Here is a 16424-nt window from a genome sequence, read left to right as displayed (position 1 = left end):
AAATGATGGATTGAGATAGCTCAGCAGTGGACTGATTGATTGCTTTGCCTAACATGCTAGAGGCCCTGGGTTCAATCTTTAAAGCTAACCCCTCCCCCTTTTTTTCCTCTAAGATCTACAATAAGGAGTCTTCTCTCCATGAAACTGCAAAGGACAATGATATGTATACTTTTTTTCAGTAAGCAAAGATTACAGTCATGATGTTTGCATAATGAAGATGGAAAGAGTTTGCACTTTGAGGGTGAAGATGTGAACAGAAAACTGGCTTGGATTGTAGGCAGTTTGGACTTGTCAGGAAGCACTGGGCATCTGTGGAGACTTCAGACCTGGCACTGGGGTGCACACTACTTATCCCAGAACTCAGAGGCTGGTGAAGTTTGAGGCTAGCTTGGGCTACAAAAGTGAGACCCATTTCAGAGGCAAAAGCAGAACAATGACAACTATATAACAAGTCCTCTCCTGAGAGGATTAAGAACATCTAAGAGAGGAAAACCATTTAATGCAGTAAGAGATGGTTACATAGAAACGAGTCTGGACTGGAAAATACAAAAGTTACTGAGCAGGCACTGTCTGCTCACAAAGAGGCTTGAGTATGTTTCTAGCAGCGGAAAAAGTTGGCAGAAGATCAAGGTTGCCATCCGAAGTCAGTCTTTCCCTGTCCTGAAAGTAGGCAGGAGGGTGTGGACAACTGAGTATTTCATTTCGAGTGATATTCGTATAGATGTTATGATATTATATTGTTGTGAATGGTTTATCAATATTATTGCTACTGTTATTGAATACAAGGTCTCCTGTATCCTTGCTTGACTTCAGGATCTCTGTATAGCAGGGGACAATGTGGAACTTGTCTTCCTGCCTCCATAACCTGTACATAAACCATGTATGTATGTATGTATGTATGTATGTATGCATGTATGTATGTATGTATGCATGTATGTAGTGCTGAAAGTAGGGTCTGTGCATGTTGGCAAGCACACTACCAGCTAAGCTACATCCTGGCCCTGAATATTGTTTTAGTGTCACTGTAGTACTTATTTTTAATATTTTGTATCTAATTAAAACAAAAACCTTTGTAATGTTTTATTTGTCACCTACCCTGGCTGACATGAATTCCCTACTTGGGCAGTCTGTTCTTCAGCTTGTATCCATCCTCTGCCTCTAACTCCTAAGTGTTGGAATATCAGGTGTGCATCCCAAGACCCTGCAGAACTTTCGTCCTAAGCATATATAGGGGAAAAAAAAATCATAGTATGGACTGATTTAAGGTTGGACTGATTTAATTTCAGGCATGCATCTTAGAACATAGTCCCTGCTGCAAAGGGGCGGGACTCCTGTTTCGGGCTTATGGAATTTGGCTAAATAGTCCAAAGATCAGTGAAATCCGAGTGCAAAGAGAAAGTTGTTCTTTTGACAACTTAATGAATAGCTCTGGACAGAGTCGACAAAGTTGAGTCACAATCGGATTAGGCAAGGAAACGAAGGGTGTAAATATTGTTAGGGGAAAATCGTAATAAAAACCCAAAAAGCGTAGGCGGCTTCTGTAATCAGATTGCTTCCCAGGAATCCTTAAAAACTCCATGGAGTGCAAAGAAATCCAACATGGAGATTCTAGATGAGGCTTTGTGGGTGCGGTTTCATACAAGAAAGTCGACCAGGGAACGCCAATCCTTGAACCCGAATTCAAAGGCAGGGTTTTGGAACTACATCAAAAGAGTGGCTTGCTTGCACGGAAAGTTTTCCAGCAAGCGACAAAGAGACTGGGAGGCTGGAAAAAGCCTTGTGGCCGCCACCTACCGAGAAGCAACGGGTGGGGGAGGGCGCCCGAATATTCCGCCGGCATAGGCGGTGGGCAGAAAAAAAAAAAAAAAAAAAAGAGGAAAAAACAAACGAACGAACGAACACCATAAATCCACCCAATTTAGTTCTTTGCATTAACATCTAAGTTCTTCAGACACAGGCTTTTTTAACTTTTGCATTGAACTTAGATGAACAGTTGATACTCTCGAAAGTCATTGATCTTATTAAATAGTTGAGAAAAGTAAATATAATGGACGGAGGAGGGGCTTCAAGTTAACTTTCTTTGTAGTTCTGGGGACGATCAGGATTTCTTCAATTTTCCTTCTAAATGTGGAGGTGTGTAAAGACTCGAGAGAGAAGAAATGGAAATCACGAGTTCCCCACCCCCTCTCATCCGTTGCCTGTCCCAAGTTTGGGCAAGTCCACTCTGGTTGATTCTAAAGCCAGCTTTGAAAACATTGAGTTCTTTGTGTCCCGGAGCTGGGGGACTTCCCTCTGCAAAACAGGCGACAGGCCAGCCCCCGGGCTCCCCTGGCCTTTGCAATGTCCCTAACTTTGCAATCTGCAAGGGGATGTTGCTAGCAAAGAGTTATTTATTTAAGTGGAAGTTGTGGCCTGCTGGAGAAGGAAGGGGGGGGTGGGTGGGCACTAAGTTCTAGGTATCACCCCACTCCCCTCCCCCATCCGGGCGGCCGCGCAGGCCCCAGGTGCAGCCATGTTCTCGCTCCCACCACCCGCGCGCCTCCATTGACAGTCCAAGCCGGAGAGGGCCGGGCGCCGCGGTGCTTCGCTTCGGCCTAGAGGGGGGCGGTGGGGAGAGAATCTGGGTTCATCTCGCAAGGCAGTCTGGGAGTTATAGTTCGGGGTACCCATTCGTTTAGTAGGTGAGCGCGGGTTCAGGACTACAACTCCCGGTGGGCGGTGCTGCTCGTGCGCACGCGCAGCGGCACCTTCGAGGAACAAAAAAAAAAAAAAAAAAGGCAAAAAAAAAAAAAAAGGGGGAAAAAAAAAAGGAGGAGGAGGAGGAGGGTGAGAGAGAAGCTGGGAGAGCAGAGAAAAGGGGGCACCGGCGCCCCCCCCTTCCCTGCACGCGCTCGCTGCCCGCCTGCCGCGGTTACCCCTGGGCTTCGTCCCTCTGTTTCCCCCCGCGTGTGGCGACCCAGCGAGGAGCGAGGCCCCGCCGGGGGCGGCCATGCGGCGGTGACAGGAGCACGGCCGAGACGCACGGGCCCCCCTCGCCCTCTCACCTCCACCCCGTTCGCCAGCTCGCCGAGGCCCCTCCGGCCTACACCCGCTTGCTGTCCGCACCCCCCCCTCCCCGACCCTCCCCGGCTGCACTTCGGGTGAGTCCCCGTCGCCTTAGACTGTCCCCTTCCCTCGAGTGTCCCCTCCGTCGTCCCCCTCAGCCTCGGGGTGCCATGGCGAACAGGGGCGTCTTTATTCGACACTCTGCCCCCGTCGGGACCGTGTGCACAGACTCGGGTGTGAGAGTTGGGGTCGCTTGGCGCGCTGCGAGTGGCAAGGGGACAACTTCAGGGTGAGGAAGCGGACGCGCTGTGACCCCCCCAAAGTCCACTCCACTTGGGGGCCTTGGCAGCGGACGCGACGCGGCTTTTGGGGGATGGGGCGGCTGGTGGTGGGGGGAGACGACAGTTGCACGCGCACACCCGTGGTGCGTGGGGGGAGGGCTCGCGGCGATTTTGCGCGTGCGTACATTGTATACAGGCGCGTGTACGGTGGTCCGGGGACCGGGTGGGGGGGTGTTTGAGAGGGATGGTCTCGCGCGAGCAGCCCCCGCGCGTGAACGAGCGGACGAGGGAGCGTACCCCGGCGGGGCCGCGCGGCCCTTCTCCTTCGCTCCTGATTGGTTGAGCGGGCTCGCCGGGGGCGCGCGCGCGCGCGGGCCCACGGCCCCTCCTGAGCCCCGTGGGGTCGCGCTCGGGTTCGCTGTGTGTGCGTTTGTGTGTATGTGTGCGTCTGGGGCTTGCGGAGCTTAGGGCAGCAGGCTGCACGCGATTGGCCGGCGGGCACAATGGGGGCGGGGCATCGGTGCCTGGTAACTGCGGCGGGGGCCCTGGCAGGGGGGCGGGAGCTCCCAGGCTCCGAAGCCAGTGCCCGCCCTGGCCGTCCGGCGCTCCGCCCTGCTCCCAGGTGGAGCCCAGCCGTGGGCTTTGTCCGGAGCTGTTGCCTTGCGGGTCCCGCGGGGCAAGGACTTTTTTTGGGGGGGGAGGGAGGAGGAGGAGATGGAAATAAACACAATGACCGGAAGGAAGACTTTAGCCTTGAGGCTATGAAAATAATCAGTCTGGCTTGGGCAAGCACCCAGACGTCGGGGTTAAGAGAAGGAATGGGAAAAAAAAAAAAGTTTTACTCTTGCACATCCATTTTTCCCCCCAAGTTTTGCCTTTTTTGGGGGGTGCGGGGAATCTCAGTATGTCTCCCTGGGCTGCTCTGGAACTCCTTCGGTAGAGCAGGCTGATCTGGAATGCACAGAGACCCGCCTGCTTCTGCCTCGCAGGTGCTGGGATTTAAAGTCTTGCCCGAGTTTTGCTTGATTAGAAAAATAAAATAAATTGAAGTAGGATATTTTATATCTCCGGCAGGCGTGGGACTCGCTTTGTAGTCGAGGCTCGCCTTGAGCTTCTGGTCCTCCTGTCTTCATCTACTGAGTGCTAAGTGAGATCGCAGGTCTGGCTCCCAAATTTTGCCTCTAAGCACATTCCCTCCCTACCCCTGTCACAGCTCTCCTTTTCGTACACCCCCCTCCCCGCCTTATGGCTTTGTGCTCCTTGGCTGCTGAGAGTGCAGATCTGAGATGGTGCCGGTGCAGTACCCGCCGATTTGGGGAACAGATGAGGTGCAAGGCCGTGTATCTTTTTGGCTGCTGTGCTGGATGGCTGGCCCAGCCTGCCTGGTTTCCGGGGCAAAGCTAGTTTGTAAATAAGGGGGTGCAGTGTAAATAAGGTAGGTACCCATAAGCATCTGGTTTGGGATGTGGGATGGTATTTCCTATAGCAGGCTTTTTTTTTTTCTTTTCTTTTCTTTTTTTTTTTTTTTTTTTTTAGTCTGTTGCCTCGGGCTCCTGGCTCCTTTGTTGCCTGCGTCCTGGGAATCTTGCTTCACACCCTGGAGGCACAGAAAACTTTCTGTCCTCAGCCATTTCTGTAAGGCCTTTCTTTGATGTTAAGAGGTCGCCAGTTGTTTCTGTTTTTACCCTGTTAAAATCTGGAAGCTCCCCCCACCCCCCTCAATTGCTTGTTACCCTTGGCTCTTCCTTAGGCGGGCGGATGCTAAAACCTTATCTACCATTTTGGGGGTAACCCAGGGTCGAGTGCGTGTTAGGTTAAGCAAAGCTCCCAGTTCCCTGAGGAGTCTAGGCAGGCACTCCACCCTTCAGTCAGCTTCCACTTCTCACCTCCCCGCCCCGTTTACTTTTTGAAATAGTTTCACTAAGTTGTGCAGGTTGGCATTGAACCCCTTCTGTAGCCCAGGTCCTCTTTGAATTTGGTAATTCCCTTGTCTCTCTGCTTGAACAGCTGGGATGATGAACCTCTGGGGAGGGATTTAGGTTCTGCCTTTGTTCCTTTCTGTTTAGCTGGTAAACTCTGGTTAGGTCCTGCTCTGGTCTCCAAACCCTCTGCCAGGTGTCATGGGAACAGTACCATGCAGCTGTGTTTGGATATGTTCTCAGTGGCCGTGTGCTCCTTAAACACATCCTGAAACTCCATTTGTGGATGAGACCAACTCTAGAGAAGTCCATGTGCGCACTCTTTGTGGCAGGGGCCACGAGGCTTCCAGACTTCATTTAGGAGCCACTGGTTCTCCATCCCACCTCTGCTTCTGTAGCAGGTTGCTGACATCATCCCAAACCCCGTGTGGTTCTGCAGGTCTGGATCCGGACTTTGACTGTGTCTCTCTAATGGTGTGTAGCCAGGCAGGCCTGTAAGTTACAGTCCTCCTGCCTCAGTGTTGTTCTGAGTGCTTAGATGATCTGTTACTATGACTTGTTTAAAAACAGGTTCCAAACCAAAAGACATGAGAGTGTTTATTCTAGATTAAATTGGAAGACTGGATGGGAAAAAGAGTCAATCATAATTACAAAACTTGCCTTCAGTTTGAAACATGGTTGTGGGTTCAAGTGCCAAATTAATTTGAAATACAAGTGACACTGACAATTTTTCCACTTAACTGCATAATTTCAGTCGGGGCACAGTTTCCCCCCTCTTCATTCCTTTCTCCTCCCTCCCTTCGGTTCACAGTGCTGGGGCACGCACCCCACCCAGGTAGTGCTCATAAGACATTTATTACAGCGTGTCTTATGCCAGGTGTGCACTCCTTATAGAGCCTAGGGATGGAGTTACAGGCCAGAGTGTGGCACTTGCCCTGCTGTGACAGGCAGAGGCTGTCCTGATGGCTTCTTGCTTCCCAGATTGCTTCTCTGCCCTTCGAGGTTTTCCTCCTGTCCGTGGAAATCCACCAGTGCAGCTCTGCCGACAGACGTTGGCTTTGTTCCTGGTCCTGCGGCCCTTGCCTGGGCCTGTGCTACTCATCTACCCATTAACGCTTGGGCCAGTGAGAAAGCCAGTGCATTTGACACAGATCATTGGAAGGCACGGAGGGGTTTCTTGGTCGTGACCTGACTTTATAAAAACAATATAGGCTGAGTGTGGCAGCTCACCCTTTCAATCCCAGCATGTAGATCAGGAGGCCAGCCTGGTCTACAGAACAAGTTTCAGGAAAGCCAAAGCCACATAGACCCTGTTGCAGAACCAAGACAGAATGGGATGGCTGGTTATGGAGCACTTGGCTAAGGGGCTCACATACGTAGCAGAAATATACATAAGTGCTAGAGTGGCTAACCCAGGGTCAGTGCTTGCGGGACCAGTACTTGACCACAAAGCTGCATCCCATTACTTAGGCCGTTTAAAGCATTGGTTTTCTCAGACTTTGCCAAAATGTCTTCATGTTTTTGGTACTAGGGGTTGAATGAGGGCCTCAGCTCATTCCAAGAACTCTCCTTCGAGCCTTGTCCCAGCCCCCTCCGGTGGGTGTAGTAAGCTCACTGTAGAACAGGCTGGCCTTGAACCCATTAGAGAGCCAGTAAAATAGGCTGGAGTGAATCCGGGCTCTCAGGCTGAAGACTTTGTTTTGGCATTGCCTCGGATCTGGATGTGCTAAGTGAGGACTCACTGCGCCACACTCCGCAGGTTGCTTTGTGACACTTAAAATGACATTATTTTACTTACAGTTTTTGACTGAGGATGACGGCAACATAAGCTGTATGGCCATGGAAGGAAAAGGGCACCAAGCTGTAACTTCACACATTCCTTCCCCCACTTCCCCCCTCTCCCCACTCCCCAGAGTTTCTCTGTAGCCCTGGTTGCCTTGGCCCCCTTTCTTGAAGACCTTGAACTCAGAGATCTGCCTGCCTCTGTTTGCTGAATGCTGGGATTAAAGGCATGTGCTACTGTACCCTGATATTTATTTAAGTGTTTTTTTTGGGGGAGGGGGAGAATTTACCTGGATCTGGGCAAATCTCTTCCTAGCATAGAAGTATCATATAAGAAGTTTTTGCTCCTTTGCAAATAAGCCCTGTTTTCTGAAGTGTAGATCTGGGTCCTCACACATGCTGAGCCAGAGGCGCACACACTTAGTGTCAACAGTAACTAGCCCCAGAATCTACCCGTGCAGTCGTTTGTTGTTACTTTCCTTCCTTGAACTCTTATTTGTAGATTGTTCATACAGACATAGAAAGTGAGAGTCAACCATACACTTACAAATTCACAGAGGACGGGGTTGGCTCAGTCGTTAAGGTGCTTGCCTGGCATAGAGACAGACTGGGGCTTGCTCTTCAGCGCAGCGCCAGCCAGTCTGAGATCCAAGCGCTAGATCGGTCGGGACAGCAGCATCCCTGAGGCTGGCTGCATACCCACTCTGGCTGAGTCCACGAGTTCCAGGTTCAGTGAGACACTGTCTCAGCAACAGGAGGAGCTATAGCAGAGCATCTCTGGCCTCCACACAGTGAGTGACACGTGCACCACATATTCCTCAGGGATCGCCCCTAGCTTTAGCCTCCATCTTGACTGAATATATGCATTTAGCAGAGTGCATTCACAGCAAAGACAGTTTAGTGGCTAAGTACACAGCTAAACACTGACCGCCAGTGTAGGGCTGGAGAGCTGGCTCAGCAGTTGAGAGCACTTGCTTGTTTTTCCAGAGGATCTGCTTCTGTTCCCAGCACCCATGTTGGGCTCATAGGAACTCTAGCTCTGGGGTGTCCCACACCCTCTTCTGGCCTCTTCAGGTTCTGAGTCTCATGCATACACACATAGATGCGTTTACTCATAAATAAAAATGTTAAAAAAGGAGAAACTCAACTATGTCCCTTAAGAAGCTATGTAAGAACTGGGCGGTGGGAGGCAGAGGCAGGTAGATCTCGTTAGTTCAAGGCCAGTCTGGTCTGCAGAATGTGTTCCAGGACAGACAGGACTACACAGAGAAACCCTCTTTCCAAAAGCCAAAACAAAAAAGAAACCATGTAAGGTACATGTTAAGCGTAAAAAACTAAAATATATTTAAAAAGCAAAAGAAATGGAAAGAAATGCACTACCACGCACACTCGTCACAGAAAAGCTGACGTGACTATTACCTGACAGAGTAAGCCCTTGGAAAAAGCTGTGCTGTTTAGGAATAAGAAGAGGCATGTCTTGATCAAAGATCAGTTCAGAAGGAAGCTCACAGCACTTCCAAATACATACATGATACAGAGCTCCAAAGTTCACGGGAGCTGGGACCCAGACTCTGGTCCTCTGGAAGAGCAGCAAGTGCGCTGAGCTGCCAAGCCCTCTCCAGCCCCTGCAGTTTATTTTTTTGCAGTGCTGGGGATTTCGCCTAGGGCTGTGTGCTAGGCAGGGGTCTGTGAGCCACATCTCTAGATCTCAGGCAAAACGGGTCCCTGGTATATAATTTTTTAGAAACTAGGCATTTGGAATGCGGCGAGCAGTCCTTGTGCACGTCAGAGCATGGTGTCGGCCTGATGCTGGCCTAGTTTGTTTTTCCGCTTCATCAGAAATTAGGTTATTTTATTTAGTGCAGGGGTAATGGAAGCAGCTGGCTGGGGGCTGAGCTACTTTTAACTTATTAGGTTTGTGTTTGGAGTTTGTTTATAGGTACGTAAGTAAGCAGACTCATAATGTACTTTAAGAATCCTTTGTTTCCTTTAGACCTGTTTAATTTAGTGGATGTTTTATGTAAAGCACTTATTTAAGTACAGAGTACTTAGCCACATTCCCCTAACAGCCTTGCGGGTAAGGGTCTGTACATAGGCTGTTGCTCTTCAGTAGGCTACAGAAAGATCCTGGATGTGATTCTTCAAACGTAGATGACTTTAGTAGTTGGAGTAAGGTCAAGGGACACAGTCTTGGTGTGTTGGTGGAGTAGGCTCCTGTTCTGGCCTTGGGAGCTGGGGAGCTGAAGCACTTGTTAAAGCAAAGCATGAGGGCCCGAGAGAGAGCGTGGAGCCAGTAGTTAAAAGATTTGCAGGTGGGTGTGCTTTAACCCCATGGCTGGGAAGTGGGCACAGGTGGATTCCCGAGGCTCCTGACCTGCCATCCTAACCAGTAAGCTCCAGGCCAAGGGGCCTGAGCCTCACAAAACAAAGTGGGCACTTTTGGAACATCATGGAAGATGGATCACTGGCTTCGTGGGCATGTGTGTGCACGTAGACACAATGGAAGACATTGAATTTCTTTCCTTTTTTCTTTTTTTTTTTTTTCCTTTTTCTTGATTTTTTGAGACAAGCTCTCTCTCTCTCTCTCTCGTGTGTGTGTGTGTGTGTGTGTGTGTGTGTGTGTGTGTGTGTGTGTAGCCCAGGCTCCAGTCTACCTTGCTATACCTGAGGATGACCTTGAACCCCCTTGCCCCACCTCCCAAGTGCTGGGATTACAGATGTGTGCTACCACAGCTGGCAGTGGGCATCTTCTTGAGTGTTTCCCTGATCTGAGTCCTTCGAGCCTTGTGAGTGGGCTTCTGCCTTGTGGCTCTCGGCTTACCCTGGCCCTGAGGCAGAGCTGCTGGTGGCGTCAGTGCTCTGTTCACCACACCTGCTTGCCTGATTATTTTTATGTCGCCCATGTGTAGATTTAAGTAGGTGTACAAACAACTGACAAATATCATGAATATATTTTCAACAATTTTTGGTGTTCATATAATTTTACCTTTTATTAAAGATGGGACCTGCTGGGTGTAGTGGTGAATACCTTTAATCTTACCCTAGCGCTTCTGAAACCGAGGCAAGCCAGATAGAGCTCTGAGTTCAAGGTCCATGTAGTCTACATAGTGAGTTCCAGGACAGTCCTGGCTGGCAAGTGAGACTTTTGTCTGGATTCCCCTGCCATATTCACTGCCATTTAAACAGGGCTCTGTGTTTAAGCAGCCCATCCCAGGGCTGGGGTGGGCGCGTGGGTGGGCACCTTGATTTCCGAGCAGTTCTTGGGCATTTTATTTTTAAGACTGGTTCTCACTATCGTCGGGACTGAAGTCACGTTGTCACAGCTCTCAGGCTCACTGCCATCTCCTGTTGTAGCACCACAAACTCCACACCGCCTGCCCGCCTTCCGTGTTCCGGCTTCTGAGCTCTGTAATCTATAGATGGAACTTCGTACATAGTTGATGGATTTCTGGTCCTCTGCCTCCACCTCCCAAGAGCTGGTATTACAGGCGTGTACACTCAGTTTGTGGGGCTTGCGGGATCAAACCACACCAGATCCCTCCCGCCACTGAGCCACACCAGATCCCTTCTGCTGTTCTTAGGTTTGCAAGGCAAAATGTGTTTACTAACTGTATGAGGCAAATGTCAGAACTTTAAAATAAACATCAAGATTCCAAAATAAACCAACAGCATCAATAAACTACTTTAAACACACCTAAAAATATAAATTCAAAACCACATTTTTAATAATTACTAAGTGGACATGGATCAAATGGAAATATTTCTCTATACTGTTAGTCAAGTGTTTGTTGGCGTTTGGGATTGTGGCACGAATGTGCCTTTGGGTCAGTGCTGGTAACTGTAGGCAGAACCCTGGGCATCTACCACACTCCCTCCAAGTTACAGGAGGAAGGCTTGGCTCCAGCATTTCACAGCGGAGGGCCAGCTCACTGCAGCGTGGCTGAACTTTGTAGGATGTCATCGGACTTGACTGTTGATCTTTGCATTGTGGGCATCCTTTTAGAACAAAGGGAATGACACTTTAGAAGATGGATTTGAACCTTGAATATTAACCATTTTGAAATGTCTTTTATAAAAATTAAAAGTCTCTTGAAGTTAAAGTTCCAAATTCAGTTTTTCCTTAGAATTAAGTGGTAGTTGAAGTTATGCAAGATTTTTTTTGTTTGTTTCTTTTATGCTTTTAATTTTGTTGTGAGTTTTAGTGATTTAGCCCTGGCTGTCCTGGAACTCACTCTGTAGATCAGGCTGGCCTCCAACTCAGAGATCCATCTGTCTCTGCCTCCCTTTAGTGCTGGGACTAAAGGCGTGCACCGCCATGGGTCTGAGTGCTTTGAGTGTTAACCCTTGAGCTGACACAGAGTGGAGACTCTGGTTGTTAGGATGATGCCAGTGTGTGTGGAAGCCTTTAGCAGCTCTCTCCCTTTGGCTCACAAAAAACATTCTCTTTCCTTCTCGGTGTCATCACTTCAACACCAAGGATCAATAAATTGCAGCAAAACTGTGGTCAGGAAAAATGACGTGGGACTGAGCGCTGCTTGTTTTGAGGTGCAGAAGAGTTGAGCTCTGAGGACACGGAGGAACCTGACCCCTGCTGCTGATCTCCAACAGACACAGAAGCAGCTTTGAGAGAATGCCTGGTGTCTGTTTTCAGAGAAGAGAGGAGGTACCTCATCTACTAGGCAGTAGCCATCTGGGGCTGAGAGACAGCAGCAGCACACAGAGACTCCTAATGCAGAGTTAACAGTCCTAGCAGGAAGTAAAGATGCTGAGGCAAAGCACTCAGTAATGGAGAAAAAGGAGGTAGGAGAGGAAGTGGGAAGGAAGATGTGGCTGGGCAGGACACTGCCGCAGGGGTCCCTCCGAACTCCTGCGCTGGCCTTGTGTAATTTGACTTTGCTGCACTCGGTAGTTTCCAGGATGCTTGGCCTGGAGTAGCAGGCTCCAGTAGGTTGGGCAGGGACCCTCTCTGTATGCAGCGCTTGCTTAACTGCCCTGGCCTCCAACCTGGTCCCCCACTTGGGTTCATATAACTTCTGTGTGCCTTAATAATGGCCACAAAGCTCAAGAGTACCGCCCCGGCTGTGCCAGGGACCCCTCACGGGGCCTCTGTGAAAAGGTGAAAGTTTCTAATTGACTCAAAATGAAAGTCCGACTACGGTAAGAGCAGATCTGTCATCTGGCAATTGAATTGGCGAAGGAGGAGGCAGAAATCCACACCGTGTTTGTGGCTCTAAAGAATGCCAGTGTCCTTCCACAGTGCGGGACAGGTGCCTGGTACAGAAGGCTCTGAGCTGTAGGTGGAGGACATACCCTGGGCCCTGGGGCATGGCTGTGGTAACCAGGCCAGGCGTCTGTCACCCCACTAAGGGCTGGCTGCACAGGTTCTGCAGCAGGTTGGAACCACGGAACCTGAAAGCTGCTGTAGAGGTGGCAGACGGTGCTGATGTTTTGTGCACAGTGGTGGACATTTGTCAGAGCAAGCATGCCACCACCCAAGGCCAGTCTTCATTTCCATGACAATGAGTGAGTGTCCCAAGGGTGAGTACATGGAGAGCATCCCACTTGGCTGTCATCACAGTGCCTTGTGATAATTGCTGTCTGTCTCACTGAGCCTAGTTTACAATGAAACCTTGTCCTAGGTGTGTGTGAACAGGAACAGACCAGGATCTGCAGGGTTTGGCCCCGTCCCTAGTGATGAGGAGGAGGATGTGTCCTCTTGAGCCTGGCCTGCTTTTCCATCCCTTTGTCATGAGAACACTGCTGGCTTTGCCTTGTGGAGAACTGCCCAGCTTGCAGTGGACTGATGCTAATCACAGCTTGTCCTGGGTGATCCTATTGTGGCTAGCCACTGAAATTGGCCCAAGCTAGGTTCCTGAGTAATGTTGTCTTTGCCTTAGGATCATAGTGGAAGCATTGGCAAGCTTGATGCCCGAGGCTGTTGGATGTGCTTTGGGTGGGAATGGGGAATACAGACTCTGTGTGTGTATGTGTGTGTGTGTGTGTGTGTGTGTGTGTGTGTGTGTGTGTGTGTTTTAATGGTTTTTCAAGATACGGTTTCTCTGTGTAACCCTGGAACTCACTGTTCCAAAGTTGTATCCAAGACCAAGCTGGCCTCGAACTCAAAGAGATCCACCTGCCTCTGCCTCCTGAGTGCTGAAGTCAAAGGTGTATGTGTTTTGTGTTCTTGAACCTAGCTGTGCATGGAATCCATGCAACCTTGAGATATTAAGTAATAAAGCTGCTGCTTATATACTTGAGTTGGGAATTTGTAACCTTACAATCTAAGGTCTCGTAATTCATACACATATATGTATGTGTATACACACACACACACACACACACACACACACACGCACACACACACCAGGACTAGAGAGTTAGCTCAGTGGTTAAGAGCACTTGTTCTTCTTGAAGACCCACATTTCGATGAACAAAATATCCATGACTCCAGTTCTAGGGGATCTGATGCCCTTTCTCTGGGCATATAATACACAGACGTACAAGCAGGCAAGACATTTGTGTAAAATAATGAATCTCGCTGGCCGTGGTGGTGCACGGCCTTTGATCCCAGCACTTGGGAGGCAGAGGCAGGTGGATCTCTGAGTTCTAGGCCAGCGTGGTCTACAGAGCTAGTTTCAGGACAGCCTGGACGATATAGAGAGACCCTGTCTTTAAAACAAAAAGAATATAAGGCATGATGGGACTAGAAATTCTTACTGAAGACAGCTGAGAGTGCTCTGAAATTAGAAAGCCTTTTTTTGTTTGTTTGTTTTTTAAACTAAGAAGGCTTGAGTGCTCGCTCAGTGGTTAAGAGCACCGTGTGCTCTTGGAGAGAACCCAGGTTCAATTCCTATTACCCACATGGTGGCTCACAGTCATCTGTAACTCTAGTTCTACAGAATCCGATGTCCTCTGCTGACCTGTAGGCACCAGGTGTGCATGTGCACTCATAAACTAAATCTAAAAAAAAAACCAAAAAAACAAAACAAAACAAAACAACAACAACAACAACAAAAAAAAAACCCAAGCAACCCCTCACCCCCCCAAACCAAAAATTAAGAAGTTGTTACCATAGAGAGGCGTCTAGAGACATGCAGAGGACGGGAAGCTGGGCGAGCGCACTTGCAGTGTGCCATTCCCAGCACAGGATGACCACCCAAGGGAAATGAGAGCTCCAGTAATGGATGTGGGAACTGCCTACCATGCTCTTGTTTTGAAAGTGCTTTGGGGTAAGAGGTTCAGAAATCAGAATATACCACATCCATTCCTGTCTGAGTTTGGGTTTTAAATTGCTGTGAAGAGACACCATGACCAAAGCAACTCTTGTAAAAGAAAACATTTAACTGGGGCTGGCTTATAGTTGAGAGATTCAGTCTATCATGGCAGGAAGCCTGGCAGCGCACAGGCAGACATGGTGCTGAGGGTTCTACACCTTGATCCACAGAGAACCAAGACGAGACTGTTCCACAGTAGGTGGACCTTGAGTAGTAGGTGACCTCAAAGCCCTCCTACACAGTGACACTCTTCCTCCGACAAGGCCACACCTCCTAATAGTGCCTCTCTGCATGGGCCAAGCATTCAAACACATGACTCTGTGGGGGCCATACCTATGCAAACCACCACAGCTGGTCAGGGAAGAGAGCTCTTCAGGTGAGATTAAGGGGGTCAGGGTGATGAAGGAGCCTTGGTGCGGGTCACACAAAGACGTCGGTTGGCTCCAGTGATCCAGAAGGAAGGTGTTTCATTCATGCTTCAAATTATACATAACTTTAAAAAGTTTAAGGTAATCGGCACATAAAGATAAAAGTTAGATAAACAAATGCATAAATATAGGAAATACGAGCAGGAGCCACCTGCTGAGACTGGAGACCTTTAATTACTGGAGACCAGCAAGTATTATTTCAGATTTGAACAATTTTTAGGGGTAAGAGACCATAAATGTGACAAAGAAAAGATCAGTGGATGGAGGGTAAGTTAGAAGAAATATCGTTCAGCACAGAGGTAAAAATGACAAGTGAAGCCGGGTGATGGTGGCGCACGCCTTTAATCCCAGCACTTGGGAGAGGCAGGCGGATTTCTGAGTTCGAGGCCAGCCTGGTCTACAGAGTGAGTTCCAGGACAGCCAATGCTACACAGAGAAACCCTGTCTCGAAAAACCAAAAAAAAAAAAAAAAAAAAAAAAGACAAGTGACAAGATGGCAGGTGACTCCAGGGGATAAAGTAACGTCTACTACACAGTGAACCTGAACCTGACAGGGTCTCACTATGTAGCCCAGGCTGGCCTCAGACTCAGAGATCTACCTGCCTCTGCCTCCCACATGTGCGGTTAAAGGCATGCGCTGTGACGTCTGGCTGAAGATGCTGAGTCTGAAGATGGAGGGGCAGAGTCTGTAGAGCTGACAGCTGGGTTTCCCACAGACAGACACACTCACCCACAGCTTAGAAGTTCTGTGAGGAGCAGACACTGAGGAAGGAAACTAGACACAGTGAAGCTGTAGTAAGCAAAGACAAAGCACCTTAGAAGTAAGCAGAGGTTGGCATGGGGCACTGCTGGTGACTTCGGTGGAAGGTCAGATTCAGGCATCTGATGACTCCAGAAGAGATGAAACGGCTTCAGTGTGCAGAACGGAAGTAACCATTAGATTGAGTCTTCTTTTCGATGAAAATCCCCCACAAAAAGAAGTTTTAGCAAACAAAACCAGAGTTTGTCACTGTAAGGAAATTCTGAAGGATTAATGGCAGGCAGAGAGAATATCCGAAATGCAAGAATAAGCAAAGAGGGGCTGGAGAGATGGCTCAGTGATTATGAGCACTGACTGCTCTTACAGAGAACCTGGGTTCAATTCCCGGTATCCACATGACAGCTCACAACTGTCTATAACTATAGTTCCAGGGGATTTCACACTGTCTTCTGGCTACTACAGGCACCAGGCACACACATGGTATACATACATGGTTATACATGCAGGTAAAACACATAAATATAAATGAATAACGAAAGGAAGGAAGGAAAGAAAGAAGAAAGAAAAGAAAAAAAGCAGAATTAAAGTCAGCAGGATGGTTCAGCAGGTAAAGGCCCTTAACCACCAAGCCTGGTGACTTGAATTAGATCTCTGGGATCCACATGGTGGAAGGAGAAAACCTTTCTGCAAAGTGTCCTCGGACTTCCACATACCCCGCCACTAAATACACAAATAGTAGAACAAAATGTAAAGACAAAAACCAGAACTAAATAACAAAGGAGGAAACACTACCATAACAATTTCCAGAATTAAAGGGAAGAACAAGGGTTGGGAAAGATTGACCGCTTATGCAAATAGCATAGCCAGCAGCGGATGTCGGACATCATTGATGTTTATGATGGGGGCGGGATCTAAAGTAAAGATGCTTCAGAGAG

General features: G+C 48.8%; 1 protein-coding gene across 18 annotated transcripts in view; it reads left to right on the top strand.

Moving 5' to 3' along the window:
* Positions 1–2776: 2776 nt before the first annotated feature.
* Gtf2i (general transcription factor IIi) overlaps positions 2777–16424 on the top strand; it is a 77772-nt gene continuing 64124 nt past the window's right edge. For 12 of the 18 annotated variants that reach the window (XM_076923095.1, XM_076923093.1, XM_076923088.1 and 9 more), the window contains exon 1: positions 2795–3140. The gene's annotated coding sequence lies outside the window, so the exon portion shown is untranslated. Of the gene's footprint in view, positions 3141–16424 lie in introns of all 18 variants that reach the window. The other 6 variants (XM_076923094.1, XM_076923092.1, XM_076923098.1 and 3 more) reach the window with 4 other exon arrangements.

This window comes from Arvicanthis niloticus, chromosome 24 (genome assembly GCF_011762505.2).
Source record: "Arvicanthis niloticus isolate mArvNil1 chromosome 24, mArvNil1.pat.X, whole genome shotgun sequence".
NCBI classification, from domain to species: domain Eukaryota; kingdom Metazoa; phylum Chordata; class Mammalia; order Rodentia; family Muridae; genus Arvicanthis; species Arvicanthis niloticus.
This window is presented reverse-complemented; position numbering and strand designations above follow the sequence as displayed.